A 16131-nucleotide genomic window follows, 5' to 3' on the forward strand; every position below is an offset into this window, starting at 1 on the left:
CAGCATCGCATAGTAGTTGCCTCTCCCAGAGGACATGGCACCCTAAATGTGTCCACACCCAGCAGCAGGGCTTCCAAGCACACAAAACCAAGGTGCCTAAACTGAAGGGAGACATTGGAGACATGGCCATGCCTCTCTCAGTGGTCAGCAGGACAAGGATAGTGGACATCAGCAAGGGTGCAGATGTCCAAACAGCAGCAGATGGAGCTCACGGAACGCGCAGAACACGCTGTCCAATGACAGCAGAACACTGTCCAGGAGAGATGGTGCCTGGACATCAGCAATCACAGACCACAGAACTGAACCAGAAAGGCAGCGGGAAAACACCAAGTCCCTGGAAAGCAACACACTTCAAAATAACCCGGCCAAAGAGAGGCATCAAAGAAATTTTAGGAGTACTCTTATAAATGGAACAAAAACGAAAACATAAGTGCATCCAGTGGCACAGGACCCAGTTATGAGCACCGACAGAAATCTATGCATCAAATGCTCACTGGAAAAATGAACCATCTCGGAACAATCTACGCTTCAAATGTAAGCAACTGGAAGACAGAATGGACCCCAATCAAGAAGGATGTCAACAATAAAGAGGAGGCAGTGGGACTTGCAGCCTAAGGGTAAAGGACAAAAACCTCCAGGTGTTCCTTAAAACATCAGCAAAATTGAAGAACCTCTTGCCAGACACATCAAAGAAATAAGGTCATGATTTACAGGAAAGAAAGAGAAAACATCACTACAGATCCCACAGACACCAAAAGGAATGTAAGAGAATACTGTTATGGACTGAATTGTGTCCTCCCAAAATCCTATGCTGACCCTAATGCTTCCCAGGACAGTATTGAAGCCAGGGCCTGCAAGATGATAGGGTCACACCAGGTTACTGGATAGAGCCTTGCTCCCACAGGGCTGGCACCACAGGGCGGGGTGAGACACTCTGAGCTCCTGTCCCACCCTGTGAGAACAAGGCCACCTGCTAACCAGAAGTTGCCCACCCAAAACCAAGTCCTGATGTAGCTTGATCCTCAACTGACCTCCTGAAGAATCCTGGGACCGGTCCTTATGCAAAGCATTCAGTCTGCAGTATTTTGTTATGGCACCCAGCAACTAAGACAGACACTCTTCGTTATTCAGACATTTAGGTGAAATAGGAGAGACACAAAACCCACAGATCACTTTAAAAAAATAGATACACCAGAGAGTCCTCTGTCTACTCCAACAAACCAGAGATACCCCAGACCGTCCTCAGTCTACTCCAACACACCATAGATACCCCCAACGAGTCCTCTGTCTACTCTAATAAGAAACAGATACCCTAGAGAGTCCTTTGTCTCCTCCAACACACCACAGATACCCCAGAGAGTCCTCTATCTACTCCAACACACCATAGATACCCCCAACGAGTCCTCTGTCTACTCCATCAAGATACAGATACTCCAGAGAGTCCTCTGTCTACTCCAACAAGACACAGATACACCAGAGAGTCCTCTGTCTACTCTAACAAAGATACAGATATCCCAAAGAGTCCTCTGACTACTCCAACACACCATAGATACCCCAGACCATCTCTGTCTACTCCAACAAACCAAAGATATCCCAGAGAGTCCTCTGTCTACCCCAACAAGAAACAGATACACCAGAGAGTCCTCTATCTACTCCAACACACTATAGATACCCCAGAGAGTCCTCTGTCTACTCCAACACACCAGAGATAACCTAGAGAGTCCTCTATTTATGCCAACAAAGACTCAGATACCCCAGAGAGTCCTCTGTCTACTCCAACAAGACACAGATACTCCAGAGAGTCCTCTGTCTACCCCAACACACCAGAGATAACCTAGAGAGTCCTCTATTTATGCCAACAAAGACTCAGATACCCCAGAGAGTCGTCTGTCAACTCCAACAAGGACATAGATAATTCAGGTATTACTCTGTGTATTCCATAAATAAATTGATAACCCAGAGAGTACTCTATTGATTCCCACAAAGAAACATATAACCTGGATAGTACTCTGTCTATTACAAGAAGGCAAATCTTGGCCGAATGGCTTCACTGGTATATTTTACCAGTTTCAAGAAAGAGCAATTCCAATTCTCTACCATCTTTGGCAGAAAACCAATGAAAGATTTATACATTTAACTCATGTATGAGTTAATCATTACCCTCATTTTAAATGAAGACATCCCATGAAAAGGAAATTACAGGTCTACATTCCTCATGAACATAGACATAAAAATCCTCAATGAGGGGTTGGGGTTGTAACTTACTGGTAGAGTGCTTGCCTCACATGTGGGAAACGCTGGGTTCAATCCTCAGCACCACATAAAAAAATAAATATAATAAAGGTATTGTTTCCATCTACAACTAAAATAGTTTTTTAAAATTCTCAGTGAAATGTTAGCACATGGACCTATCAATATATAAAGAAGATAATACATTCCACCTATGTGGGATCATAGAGGAATCCAGGGTTGCTGCAACACCCAAGAACCAATCACTGCATTCACTCTATCAACAAACTAAAGAAAAGAGATTTGACCATCTTAATACATGCAGAAAAATCACTTGACAAAATCCAAATCCATATGCTAATTTGAAACCTTGCATCAAGGCAGGGCTGGGGTTGTGGCTCAGTGCTCACCGAGCATGTGTGAGGCCCTGGGTTCGATCCTCAGCACCACATATAAATAAATAAAATAAAGATATTTTGTCCACCTATAACTAAAAAATAAAACCTTACACCAAACTAGGGACAGAAAGGAATGTAATTGACTTGATAAAGGACATCTACAAAAAAGCCTGAAGCCAGCATCTCACCTACAATGAATGGACCTTGCTCTGAGGCCTTGAATGAGGCCCTACGCCCCAGTCCATGGTGATCATTGCATTTGTGTGAGGAGTCGGGTTCGATCCTCAGCACCACATAAAAATAAATAAATAAGTATTCGTGTCCAAACACAACGTGTGTGTGTGTGTGCACAGAAAATTTTCCAAATGTAATGAAAACTGGTAACCTCAGATCCAAGAAGTCCAATGAACCCCAAGCACAAGAAACCCAAGGAAGAGTATGTGATCACCAAACCAAGCACATGGTCACCAAACTGCTCACAACCAGTAGCAAACAGAATGATTTCAAAAGTCAGAGACTACACTGGGCACAGAGAAGCAGAAACCAGGACAGCAGACTCCTTGTCAGAGCAACGCAGGGGAAAGAGAGAATCTGTATCTTTAATGTTCTAAAAGAAAAACACCCTGAACCCCAGAATTCTACACCCTGTGGAAACACCCTTTACAAGTGAATGAGGACACTTTCAGACACACAAAGGCTGAGGGTCCTTGCAGGGGCTGTGACAGTATTAAAGGAAGCCTTCAAGCCAAAGGAACCGATTCCAGGGGCAAGAGGAGCCTGCCACCTGGACAGAGAGCACAGAGAATGGCAACAGCATGGTAAGACGCTCATTTTCCACAAATACATAGAGGATGGTAGACTGTCCCATGGGGTTTGTCACCTGCGTGGACACCAAAGACCAGCAGGGGAGGTGCTGGGCAGCACTGAGACTGTCACCCTCCCCCTCCCCCTTCCTTGCCTGCTCTGCAGGAGGGAGCTGGACCTTGTGAGCAGCTCTCTGAAGCGTGAGCACTACTTCGCCTGCCAGGAGAGGGCACTGGGGAACCTGGCAGAAGGGAGGTACCTTAGGTCCTGCTCAGCACCAGGGAGGCTGGAGGCTCAGTGAACCCGCCATCCAGGGGCTGTATCACCCTTCTCCAGCAAGGCCTGGACCCAGCTTCCAGAGGCTCCCTCAGCCCCAGAGAGCTCCCTGCTGCCTGCCTTGGTAGCAGTCACTCCACTACCGTAGTCAGTATTTCTTAATACTGAAGTTTCTCAATTCGAATTAAAAACTTAGATTAAACAGGAAAGTCTGGTTAAAGTCCATGCTTTAGAGATACACACTAAAACACCCAGGAAGGAAGTGGCGAGCCAGCGATTCATTCAGACACAGAGTGGGAAGGCAGTGGAGCCAAGGGGCCCGGGTGGCAGAGCCAGGTTCAGTGATCACTGACCACCTGTGCTCACTGGCAAATTAACCGAGCTCATTGTACACCTCTCTCCACTTGTCTGGAATAGTTGAAAAGTTCCTTCATTAAAAGAACAGGTTTGGGGGGCTGGGGTTGTGGCTCAGTGGTAGCGCACTTGCCTAGCAGGTGTGAGGCACTGGGTTCAATCCTCAGCAGCACATACAAATAAATAAATAAAGGTTCATCAACAACTAAAAAATATTAAAAAAAAAAAAAAAAAGAACGGGTTTGGGGCTGGTACAGTGCTTGCCTTTCATGCACAAGGCCCTGGGTTCAATCCCCAGCACCACAAAAAAAAAAAAAAAAGGTATTTTTTAAAAAGCATTAAAATGAGAAAATGTGGCACAAGAATAACCATGCTATGGCCAACTGATTCTCAACCAGAATTCCCAGCTACTCATAGGGAAGAGCAGTGCTTCAACCAACAATGCAGAGCCAACAGGATATCCACATGCCGCAGAATAAAGCTGGACCCTTCCTCATGCAAAACGAGAAAATAATGTGACATTGACAGAGTCCTAAATGGAGAGTTAAAACTAAAACACAAGAATAAGTCCTCACAATCTTAGATCTGACAATGATTAAAACTGGCATCAAAAAACAGTACCAAAAGAAAAACCTGAACAAATGGGACTGTGTGAAAATCAAGAACTATACTTCATAGGACCCTATCAAGAAAAAAAGCTGGGTGAGGGACACGCAGGTGGGGAGGCCGAGGAGGCAGGATCCCCTGAGCCCAGGAGCTCAGGATCAGCCTGGGCAGCAGTGTGTGGCCCGAGTTAGAAAGAAAACAAAACATGAAGTGAAAGACAACCCACAGAACAGGAGCAGTGCTGTTGGATGTGAGGTCCCCCCAGAAGCTCACGTGTGGGACAAGGTAAGAAGGTTTGAAGAGAAATGACTGGGTCGTGAGAGTCTTAGCCCCATCAGTGGATTAACCCCTGGCAGGATCAAGTGAGTGGTAACTGGAGGTGGGTGGGGCCTAGCTGGAGGAGATTGGTCCCTGGGAGCATAGCTTTTAGGGTGTACATTGGGTGTCTGGTGAGTGAACACTTCCTCTCTCTTTGCTTCCTGATCATCATGTGAGCTGCTTCCCCACACCACTCTTCTGCCATGCTGTCCTGCCTCACCTTGAGCCCCAGATGGAGCCCGCTGTTTATGGATTGAGACCCCTGGAACTGTGAGCCCCTCAATAAACTAAAATTGTTCCTATCCAGTCTGTTAGTCACAGTATTGAAGAAGCTGACTAAAACGAGCAGAAATTGACAACTCACATCTGATAGGGCCTAAAATCCAGAACAGATAGAACTCTTGCAGCTCAACAACAAAAAGATAAGAAAACAATTAAAATATGGACAAAGGACTTGAGCTTCTCTACAAACGCCACACGAGTGGTCAGTGCATGGAGCCCAGCCTCCTGCACGTTGAGCAAACGGACATCGAACCCCGTGAAATGAGCCCCCAGCACTCACACCAACAGCACTCATACTAACAGCACGGCAGTCTTGTTAGGGGTGGGGACTGGAACAGGATATTGCAGAGCCGCCATGGTGCATGGCAGAGTCCCCCACGAGCCAGCAAGGCCACTCCAAGGGACGTCGCAGAGCTGAAAGTACATGTTCCAGCAGAACCTGCACCAGAATGCACACTCCTGCTCACCGCAGCCAAGAAGGGCACACAGCCCACGTGTCCACACAGATAGGTAAGTCGTGGCCTGTGCACACGATGGGAGAGCCACAGGAAGGGATGGGGCCATGACACAGCAGCATGCTGAGCCGGGGGGGTGGCACTGAGGGAGGCCAGACAAGGGTCACCTGACTCTACACACACAAGCACCCAGAATGCAGGCAGTGGACGTGGCTGCTGAATGGCTAAGGCCACTCAGTAATGATGACGCTGGGAACCAGACACAGGTAGGGATCACACACCTTTGAATGTGCCAAGCACCACAGAACTCAAGTATACACGGTCAGCTTCAGTGATGTGCACTGTACTTCAGGAAAAAGACGTAGGTTAAGCACTGACACACATCTGTGGACACAGCTTCTGAAGTGTTCAGAAGGACCCTGAGGGCAGGACAGACCTGGACTCCCTGGGCTGGGCACAGGTAGGTCTCTGGAGGGCACAGAGAGGGCTAGGAGCTGAAGGGCCTGAGGGAGTCAAGCCAATGGGATGACTCCCAGAGAAGGAGGTGTCCGGGCTTCTGGATGACAGGAGGGTGGGCGGTGGTGGGGCACAGTGGCTGAGTGAAGTGGAGGGGCACGGGTATGGGGCTGGCCTTCAGAAGGGGCAGCCTTCCTGGGAGTGGTGTGGGACTCCAGTCTCACCCTTGGAGCCGCCCAGGGCTGACCAGTACACTTCTCCAAGAAACCAGAGTGGGCATGTGGAGGCGGGAGGCCAGTATGCAAGGCCATCCCATCTGGACGGCAAGGTCTTTCAACTCAGACAGGAAACTCCCAAGCCGCACCCAGGCCTGGCCCAGCCTGGGGGGAACAGGCCAGGGACATTTACCGGCACCCTGAGAAGACCGGGCTTGCAGCAAACCCCCGGACCACCCTCCAAGTCAGAAACAGTGAAGGGGATGGGCTGACCACATATCCCCAGAGACCCCAACCCCAGAACTGCCACCCTGACCCACCCTCATGCCAAAATGAGGCCCAATCCTCAGAGTAGGAAGGGCTCTGGGGCCACGGAAGGGGCCAGAACACCAGGAAGATGGAGGAGGGCAGAGGCTGCTGCCGGGTGGCCCATGCAGACAGTCCTCACTCACCTACATTTCAAACTCCCTCCAAGCAGCAGGAACCCAGGTGGGAGCCAAGATGCCCTCCCCAGCCTTACCCACCACTCACTGGGTACCCCTGTGGCTGCCACATGCCCAAAGCCACTTTCTCCTGGATGTCCAACTCGGCACTGGCGCGGCCTAAAATGCCGGTCCTGGCACAAAACACCCAGAGTGACAGCACTGATCCAGAAGCCCACTGCACAGGGCTGGGGGCAAGAATCCCACACAGCCACCCTCACCCGACACCACTTGGTTTCTCCCTATGCCTGCTGCCTGTCTGAGGGTCCTGGGCAAAGGTGGTGGTGTCACTGCACAGATGCCCCCTCCCACGGGGTGCTGTGTACCCTCCTCTGTCCCTTGAGCCAGACTCCCAGCAGAACCCCTCCTAGTGGGGCTGTGTTGGTCTGCCAGGAACAGCCTCCTTCCCTGCTTTGGAGGCAGGCAGGGATGCCTCCCAGTCATGGGGGAAGGACCTTGGTGGCCTGCACAGGGTCCTTCCCAGTGGCAAACCCCTAAGTGCCTCTCACAAGTAAGCCTGCACTGCCGAGTGCGGCCTGCCACGGGCAGCCTGTGGGCCTCCTGTCCACAAAATGGTGAATGTGCTTCTCCAGGAAACCTGATCGTTTACAAGAGCAGTACCCATTCATTTTAGAAACCAAGAGGAAGAGGAACAGAGAAACAGAGCGCACCCTCAGGCAGCCCATCTACACTGTCCAAGGCCGGGTGTCCCCAAGTTCATCCACCTGCATTTTCAACAGCTCTGGGACCATAAGGAGGTACTATCTTGCTGGAGATGGGAAGCCACACTTGGTCAGAGCCCTAGGTGCCACCTTGACATCATCTGTGAATGGGTGACAACTATCAACTTACATGGCTGCCGTGAGGCTGAGTTAGGGCCACTTAGCCGTTCCCCTGATGAAAGCCCACGGTCCCAGACCCCTCTGGGAATCTGCAGGGTGAGGCAGGAGGCCCCAGTGGTGGGTATGGGCTCAGAAGTGGGCCCATCCTCTGTTACCTGGAGCATCCTCTGCTGTGGATCACTCGGCCAGGCCAGGAGAAGACATCACCCACTGTCCAGTACCCACAACTCTGTGGGCCAGACATCCCAGAGCACATGCATGCACACATGTGTGGGCACACACGCTCTGCAGGACCCTCACCGCCTGCTGCTGGTCGCACAGTCCTAAGGAGGCAAGCCCCCACCTTCCTCAGGACAGCTGGGGTGGCCATCCCAGACCAACCCACTTGACCCAAACTCTGGAACAAACCAGGAAACAGGCCTGTGAAGCCACACACAGGAGCTGGAACTGTCAAGGCCTGGGCCCTGGCAGGTAGAGCCCTGCGGGGCCAGTCACAGCTGTGGACTGCCCCCTCCCAGCGAGTTGCACAGATGGCCTCCCCACCCAGGTCTGTGCATTCAGTTTCCAGTAAAAACCAGCTTCCTAGTCCCTCGTCCTTCTCTGAAAGTATCCACAATCTGGGATTTTCGGCCACTGAAGACTCTAGGAGCAAAACTGCCACTAACAGAGCAAATTCCTGGAACCCTGGAATTCCCTCCCAAGCAGGAGCCCTGCCTGGAAATGTTTGACCCCAACCGAGAGGCCCACTTTGCCACCCTCACAAGGCTCTGCCCACTGTGTCACTGGCCCCTGGTAGGGCTCAGGTGGCCTGGAGGGAGCCCCCTGCCAGGGTCTGTCTAAAAGAACTTGCGCAGAGAGCAAAGGGCAAATTAGCGTGGCTACTGTCCATCAGCAGCGGGGGAGGGGACTGGGGTTGAGAATATTCCTGGACAGGGGAAACTGAGGACCCGGGGCGGTGAAAGTAGATTGGCTTCCTTCAAAGGTCTAGGTGGTAAGTGAGGAACCCCCACTGACTCCAGAATGCCCGCCACGTCCAACAGCCTCAGGGCGACGCAAGGATGGGTGGAAGCAGAGGTCCCTTGTGTCCCGGGCGGCCAAAGCAGCCAGAGGTGGGGAGGCGGGGAAGCCGGCAGAGCCCTCTCAGGGCACTTACCCGGGGCCGGCGGGGCTCGGAGGCTCCAGCGGTACCACGCGGGGAGCCGCCCTGGCCGGGAGCTGTGGCCGTGCTGCTGTCGGCGCTCGCATCTCGGGGACCAGGCGGCAGGGCGGGCGCAAAAGGACGGCCCCACCCCGGCACGCGAGCCGCCCCGCCCCGGAGCGGCCAGAAAGGGGGAGGCGGCAGGGGGCGCGCGCGGGCATCCTCATCCCGGCCGGTGCCGCCCCGCATTCTGGTCCCTCCAGGCTTCGGTCCCGCCAGGGTCCTGGTGTCTGGGCATGGTGACGCTTGCGCCCTTCGAGGACCCGCGGTACCCCCAGGTCTGCGCGTGCTGGGTTCGGATAGAATCCTGCGCCTCGACGTCCTCCAGTGTCTGCATGCCTGGGCGAGATCGCGCCCTGCAACTCGCTGAGTGCGCACCACCAGAGCCCCAGACCCTCCTCCTCCAGCGCCACGCGCCGGGTCCCACCTGCGCTTGGGAAGGCGGAACTGGCATCCTACGGTGGTGCGCGGGTGAGGAGGCCCAGACTCCTCCCACCCGCTAACCAGCCCGGGGCCAGACCTGCGCCTCGGAATAGGCAATGTGGGGCTAGCGTGTGCCGCCCTGTCTGCTGTTTCCAGAATCAAAAGGTTTTTGCGAAGTATAAAATGTCAGTATGACACTTTTGTGAGTTTTTGACCCTGAACTTCCCAGGAATGAGATCTGCACCAAGCACGTTAATGTCTTAGAGAGATGTACTCTCCTCAATGTTTCAGGGTCCTACAGGACGGACGTGCACTGCCCGCTTCTCTCTGGAGATCCAGACTCTGCGCTGCCCTGCCCTGCACGGGGTCCTCCCGCAAGGGTCCCCGGAACCCAGCCCCCTGCGCCTTCCGAACCTCCCTAGATCCTCGGGTGCGCCCCCAGGTCGCCCAAGGCCTCGGGCCGCACCTTCTTTTCTTCCCATCCCAGATGGTTTTCAGCCCCCTTGCTCTCCTCCCTCCTTGGGACACATCGTGATTTTGACACCATTTTACCCTGGGGCGTGGGTTGACCAGGTGCACAGTTCTGGCCCCGTGGGAACCGTCTCATGTCTCTATCTAGCGCCTAAAGGACTTCCAAGGTTCCTGGCCTGCCCCTCTACTCACGCCACCTCCCTCCGGGTCGCGTGGGATAGTCCCTTGGTGGCGCCTCGCCTGCTCCTCGCTATCGGCTCAGGTCTACATCAAAGCCCCATAGACAGCGCAGGCTTTCCCCGCAGCCCCCAGGTGCTACTCCTGGCTCCCAACAAGCCTGAGGAAAATCCAGTTTTCTGGCGGCTCACATGGCCGCCTGCTGTGAGCGCTCTTCCCCAGACGCTCTGGGCGGCTGTTCCTGGACCTCAGAAGATGCCCTGCCCCCCCTCCCTTCAGAGTGCACAGCCCCGGGAAGCGCCTGTCTCCTTACTGCTTGTGCGTCTCTCAGGTGAGTCCAGAGGACTGCTCAGTCCCTCTCTGCCCTGGCAAGAGCTCTGTCTGCTGGACGGCAGAGGCCCAACAATGCTCGGGAGGCAGAGGCAGGAGGATTGTGAGTTCAAAGCCAACCTTAGCAAAAGCGAGGCATTCAACAACTCAGTAAGATCCTGTCTCTAAATAAAATACAAAAAAAAAAAAAAAAAAAAGGGCTGGGGATGTGGCTCAGTGGTGAGTTCAATCCCCACTACAAAAAACAAAACAAAAAAAAACGGATGGTTTTATGTGGGTTTTGATATGAAATAATATTGCTGAATTTAAAAAAAACCATTAGTTGTATCTTGATCCAATTTTTGTGAAGTGAACTATGCATGGAAGAAACTGGAAAGCTCTGAGGTAACCTGTTGACTTTAATTTCTTTTTATTTTTCAAAATGTCTATAATTCATGTACGTTTTGTAAGAATCATGGTGCACTTTTGTGAACTGCTGCGGAGCATAGGACCATAGGCATATGTGGTGGTACTCTCTGTAGTGCCAGAGAGGAGGGGTATGCTGTGTCAAGGCTGGTGCCTTGAGAATCCCTCCCAAAACCTTTGGAGCTTCCTAGGTAGAGCTGACACTTGCCTTCCGTGGGAGACAGCCCCCACATCTCAGGACAGGCACAAGTGGCACTCCCCAGCCAGAACCAGTGGAAGGAGTGACTTCACTGCTGTTCCTGGGGATTTGAAGCAGAAGCCGCCTACATAGGTGTAGCAGGAACCTCAGTCCCTGCCCCTCTTCCCCTCAAACTGCCCTCAAGAGGCACAGGCCCCTCATCCCCACAGTCCTTAGTTCTCTACCAAAGGAGGCATGACCCTTAAGGCCCCCTGAGGTCCCATGTGGAGAACTCTGACTCTCTGGACCATAGCCAGAGAGCTCTTGGTCTCCCAGGCAGAGTTCCCAGGCACAGGACATGTCTGCCTCCGTGACTTCTGACTAAGACAAGTGTGGGGGCCTTGTGTTCTGTCATGATCAGCTGACCCCCACCCACAGCATCCCCTTTCGGCCTTGAGGTGCAGGGGTCTGTTGCAGGTCCTCCCCAGAACTCTCCCTGTCCGCTCCTCCCATCAGGACCCTCAGCTGGAATCAGAGCACTGTGCTTCTGAGCACTCCCCTACTCAGACTTCCACCAGCTGGGCACTGATACTTTCCTTGGGGCCACTCAGACCTCCCAGGACTCTGCCTACTAGACGTGGGGATGGCAGCATGGAAAAGACAGAGATGCCATGCCCAGCCCAGGGTACACCACATCCCTGGAATGTGGCCATTCAAGCAAGCTCTTGTGGCAGTATCTGAAGGGTGGCCTTGCAGGTGCCCAAGGCTGCTCTAAGCCCCACCTCTCCCAAAGAGGCCCAAGTTGGCCTCCCTGAAGTGTGGAAAGGCCCAGCTGCTCTCTGTACTGAGCATGGGGAGGTGGTGACCCCCACTGCTCCTGGCTCTGCCTCCTGCCCTCTCCTTTCCACATCCTTTTGAGAACTGGGCAGGAGCTTCCTGGGCCTCTTCTCAGGGCAGCAGGACTGAGTGGATTCCTCGGGGGCCAGGCCAGGACCCAGTTGGTACAGGCTGCTCCCTAAAAGCTATGTCATGCAGTACTAGTGCCTCACAGCATTTACCCCTCAGCTATGGCTGTTTTCTGGCCCCAAACTCTCTCAGAGGACAGAGAAGGGCCTGGACGTTTTGTTAAAGACCACTGGGAAGTTCCCACCATTCAGTCACTGTGACGTCTGTCCTGCTGGCTGGTCCAACAGCATTAGGTACCTTCTCCCACCTGGGTGTGCAGGTGCTGTGGCTCTGGGTGGCAGCAAGGTGAGGAAGGAATGTTGGGCTGGACACACCTTCATGTCCCATCTGCACAGGTAGCTGAGGGTCCCAGAGTCCCTACCTGCAGAGCAGGAGGGTCAAGCAACCAGGGTTCCAGATGCTATCTGTAGATCCTCAGGGGGCCCACCCAGCAGGCAGGAAGGAGCAGCAGCCATCTTGGAGGGACAGGTGTGGCCAGTGGGGCCAAACTGCATTCAAGTCACATGCTGTAAGGAGTCCAAACAGGAAATAGACTAGGGGATCCACCGACCAAGGACACCTGAATCAGCACGATGCAGATCAGGGTCCTTCCTGAGCCCTGGAGCCTTGACCAGAGCAGCCACTAACATCACCTAGTCTCCCAGGGGCAATCTCCAACTTCCCAGACCCAAATAGGCCTCCATTTTCACTACTGATGATTGCTGAGAGCCATAGCCGAGTTGGAATGACGAATGGCATTTTTGGGAGTGGTTGAGAGGTGACATCAGCAAGCCATTGAGATGATGATGGTTATATTAAGCTGTGTGTTCAATTGTATATTAGACCCCTGCTGTCGGCCTCAGGAGCCGGCTACTTTAGCGTTGTAGAGTTCGTGTTGGTTGGGGAAGTGCCGGAGGAGGGATTTCCGGTTGGTGTGTGGTGTGTCCCAGGGGAAGGCCGTGTGGGTAGTTCGGAAATAAAGTTTGTTCCTGCTTGAGTGGCTCTTGATTTGTGCCCAGCCAGACTGCGGCAGATGATCCGACCCAATTACCTACTTATACTGACTCCTTGTCTTTAATTCTTGCTTCAACCTTTGTGCTAAGACCAATCAATGTGGAAGGAATGCCTTTCAATGATGCAGTAGGGCCAACTGGATGTCCACATGCAAGACAATGAGGTCAGAGCCTCACTTCATATCAGAGGCAAAATTAACTAAAACTGAATCGAAGACCTCTACATAAAAGCTAGAACTGTACTGCCTTTGAAGGAGAACACTTGATGACAGCCTTGGCTCTGATATCTTGGTTATGACACCAAAAGAAGACGATGAAAAGAAATGAATACATAAGTTGGACTACCTAAAAACTTGGAACTTGTTTTTTGTATCAAAGAACACAATGAACAGAATAAAAGGCAACCTACAAAAAGGGAGAAAATATTCCAGTATCCAGAATATATAAAAATTTCCTACAATTCAACAACAAAAGATTAGTGACCCAATTTTAAAATGGGCAAAGGTCTTGAAAATACATTTCTCAAAAAAACATATGTAGCCAATAAACACATGAAAAAATGTACAAAGTAACCATTATTAGGGAAATGCAAAAAAAAAAAACCACAATGAGATACCATCTCATACCCATTAGGATGACTTCTGACAAAAAAAGGAAAAAGAAAGGAAAAGGAGGAGAGAAAGGGGGAACAGAAAGTTTGTGTTGGCCATGATGCAGGGAAACTGGAACACTTGAGCACTGTTGGCAGCAATGTAAAAGGTGCAGCTTCTGTGGAAACAGTGGGGCAGTTTCTCCAAAAATTAATGACTGAGCCAGGCACGATGGCCATGCTGTGATCCCAGACTCAGGAGGATCCAAGCACCAGCCCAGCCTGGGCAGCTTAGTGAGACCCTGTCTCAAAGTAAAGATAAAAAGATCTGGGGAATGTGGCTTAGTGACCCCTGGGTTTGGTTGCACATTTCCACTGATAGATGACCACATAACAGGCCATCACACCTTCTTGATTTACTCGGCCTTGAAAAGGAAGGACATTCTGACACCTGAAACAATTTGGGAGAAGCTGGAGGACATTATGCTCAGGGAAGTACACCTGAACAGGACAAGAGCTATAAAGTTCCACTCGGCCGAGGTCCACAGAGTCGTTGGATTCATAGACAGAGGTGGAAGGGGTTTTCAAGATTAGGGGAGGAGGAGAAGGGAGCTGGTATTTAATACAGGCAAAGCTTCAGTTTTGCAGGATGGAAAGTTCTGGGGATGGCGGGTGACAACAGTCACACAGCAAAGTGAACATTCTTAATGCCACTGGATTGTGTACTCAGAAATGGTAAGCATGATGAACTTCATGTGTACCAGACATATGCAGATAGGCAAGAATCCCCTTACCAACCCGTCCACCAGGCAAGGTCTGCCTCTCAGAGGCACAAGGGGCAGCCTCTTGAGCCTCTGAGGAATCAGACACCAGTCAGATAATGTCACATGCACTGGCACATGAGAGCCAACGTGAACTCATGAGCTGCACTTAATGTTGAGAAGCCAGGAGTGTGGCTGGCCCTTGACCTTCGTGTCATCAGGCCACATAGGGTAAAGGGTCCCTGATGACAAACTCTGACCTTGCTACTCACCCTCCAGGCAGCAGGGAGGCCCCTGGTTGTCAGAGGATGTGGAAGCTCAAAGAATCTGGCATGAGCCCATGGCAGGGACAGGATCCCTTATCTCCCCATCCTGACCCCGGTTCCCCTCCCTGCACCTGCTAACACCACCTCTATCTGGATAGTGGGCTCCAGGGGTGACCAGGTGATGGCACAGGAGGGAGAGCCTTAGCTTTATGTGGACTGTTTCCCCTCAGGAAGGGCCCTCTGAAGTTTGGTGGGAACTCCAGGGTGGAGAGTGGTTTGTTTCTTCATTTCCGTGCTCAGACAAGGTGCCAACCCATGCACACATCATCCATGGCAGGAGGGTGTGTGATCTTGAGGACACAGGAGAGGACATGCTGCAGGTCTCAGCAGGCCTGGCCTCTCCAGGCCAGTGCCTTGTCCATTACTGTCCCTGGCTCACTCCATCCATCCACACTCACTCCATCCTGACGACCAGTTGAGTGGACAACAGGAGAGCGAGCTGCCTAGAGCGTCCTGGCCACATCCCATAGCCACCCCGGCACTGGGGGATGCTAACAGCCCTCAGCCTCTGCAGCTGCTGTGAACACCCTCCCAGCAGCTGACAGGTCCTCTGTGGCATGACCATACTGCCCCCACGTGGCCCAAGGCCGTAGGTGTCCCACTGGCTGTGAGGGTGCTGCGGGAGGCGGCCAGCGATGCATTTTACTGGGTGCATTTCCCAGGTGTCCTGGTTCTTACTGCTCAGACCCCACCAGGAGCCTGCTCAGGGGTATGCAGAGGGTGGGTGGGGCTGGGGGCCCTACTGCACTTCAGGTAGGCTCTGTAAGCCCCTGCCTTCCCAGGACTTCCAGGGAACAGTGGTGGATGCCCCACCTCAGTCCCCAGGCCACTGGCCACCATCTCCACTGGCTGAACATTCTACCCCAGCCATTGTGAATTCCTGAAAGTAGTGTTGCATTCTCAGGTGTGCAGCACAGGGACTCTCAGGTGTGCGGTGGAGGTGTACCCAGGCATAAGGGCAGGGAGATGAGGCCGAGTAGGCTGATCATGGGGCCTGTGGGGCTGAGACGAGGAGGGAGCACCCTCCACAGGCTCCTCCAGCAGCAAGGCAGTAGGGCTGGGACCCTGGAGGAAGTGCAGAGACTGGGGCTTTAACTAGATGGCAGTCAGGTGCCCATGAAACGAAGAAGCGGGCAATGCACACTGAACTCGTGGGTCTGAGGTGTGAAAGTGGACCTCACTGGACGGGGGTGGGGTCAGCTGCTGGTCTCGGTCACAGCTTGTCAACGTCCAGGAGGCAACCATCATGGATGTGAGTAGAAATTTTCATGATCCCCAGGAAACCCCACAATGGAGTCACATAAAGCCCCACAGGCCCCTTGGCTAGTGACATCTACAATGCCACTCTGCCACCACAGCCCCTAATGATCCCAACAACTAGATACCAGACAAGAAACCCTCACCCTCCAGGTCCCATCCTAGGCCAGCACAGGCCCCAGTGGACCCCATGGACACCCAGTTTCTCATCGGTGGCACCCACAAGAATCCAAATGTCCTCACGTCCTCCCCACAGGTCTGACTACACCACCCATCTCCTTCATGCAAAGCTCACAGGTGAAGGGCCCAAGCCCTCCAGTTGGCATGGGGCCGCTGGGAGT

Source organism: Marmota flaviventris, chromosome 5 (genome assembly GCF_047511675.1).
Source record: "Marmota flaviventris isolate mMarFla1 chromosome 5, mMarFla1.hap1, whole genome shotgun sequence".
In the NCBI taxonomy this organism is placed as follows: domain Eukaryota; kingdom Metazoa; phylum Chordata; class Mammalia; order Rodentia; family Sciuridae; genus Marmota; species Marmota flaviventris.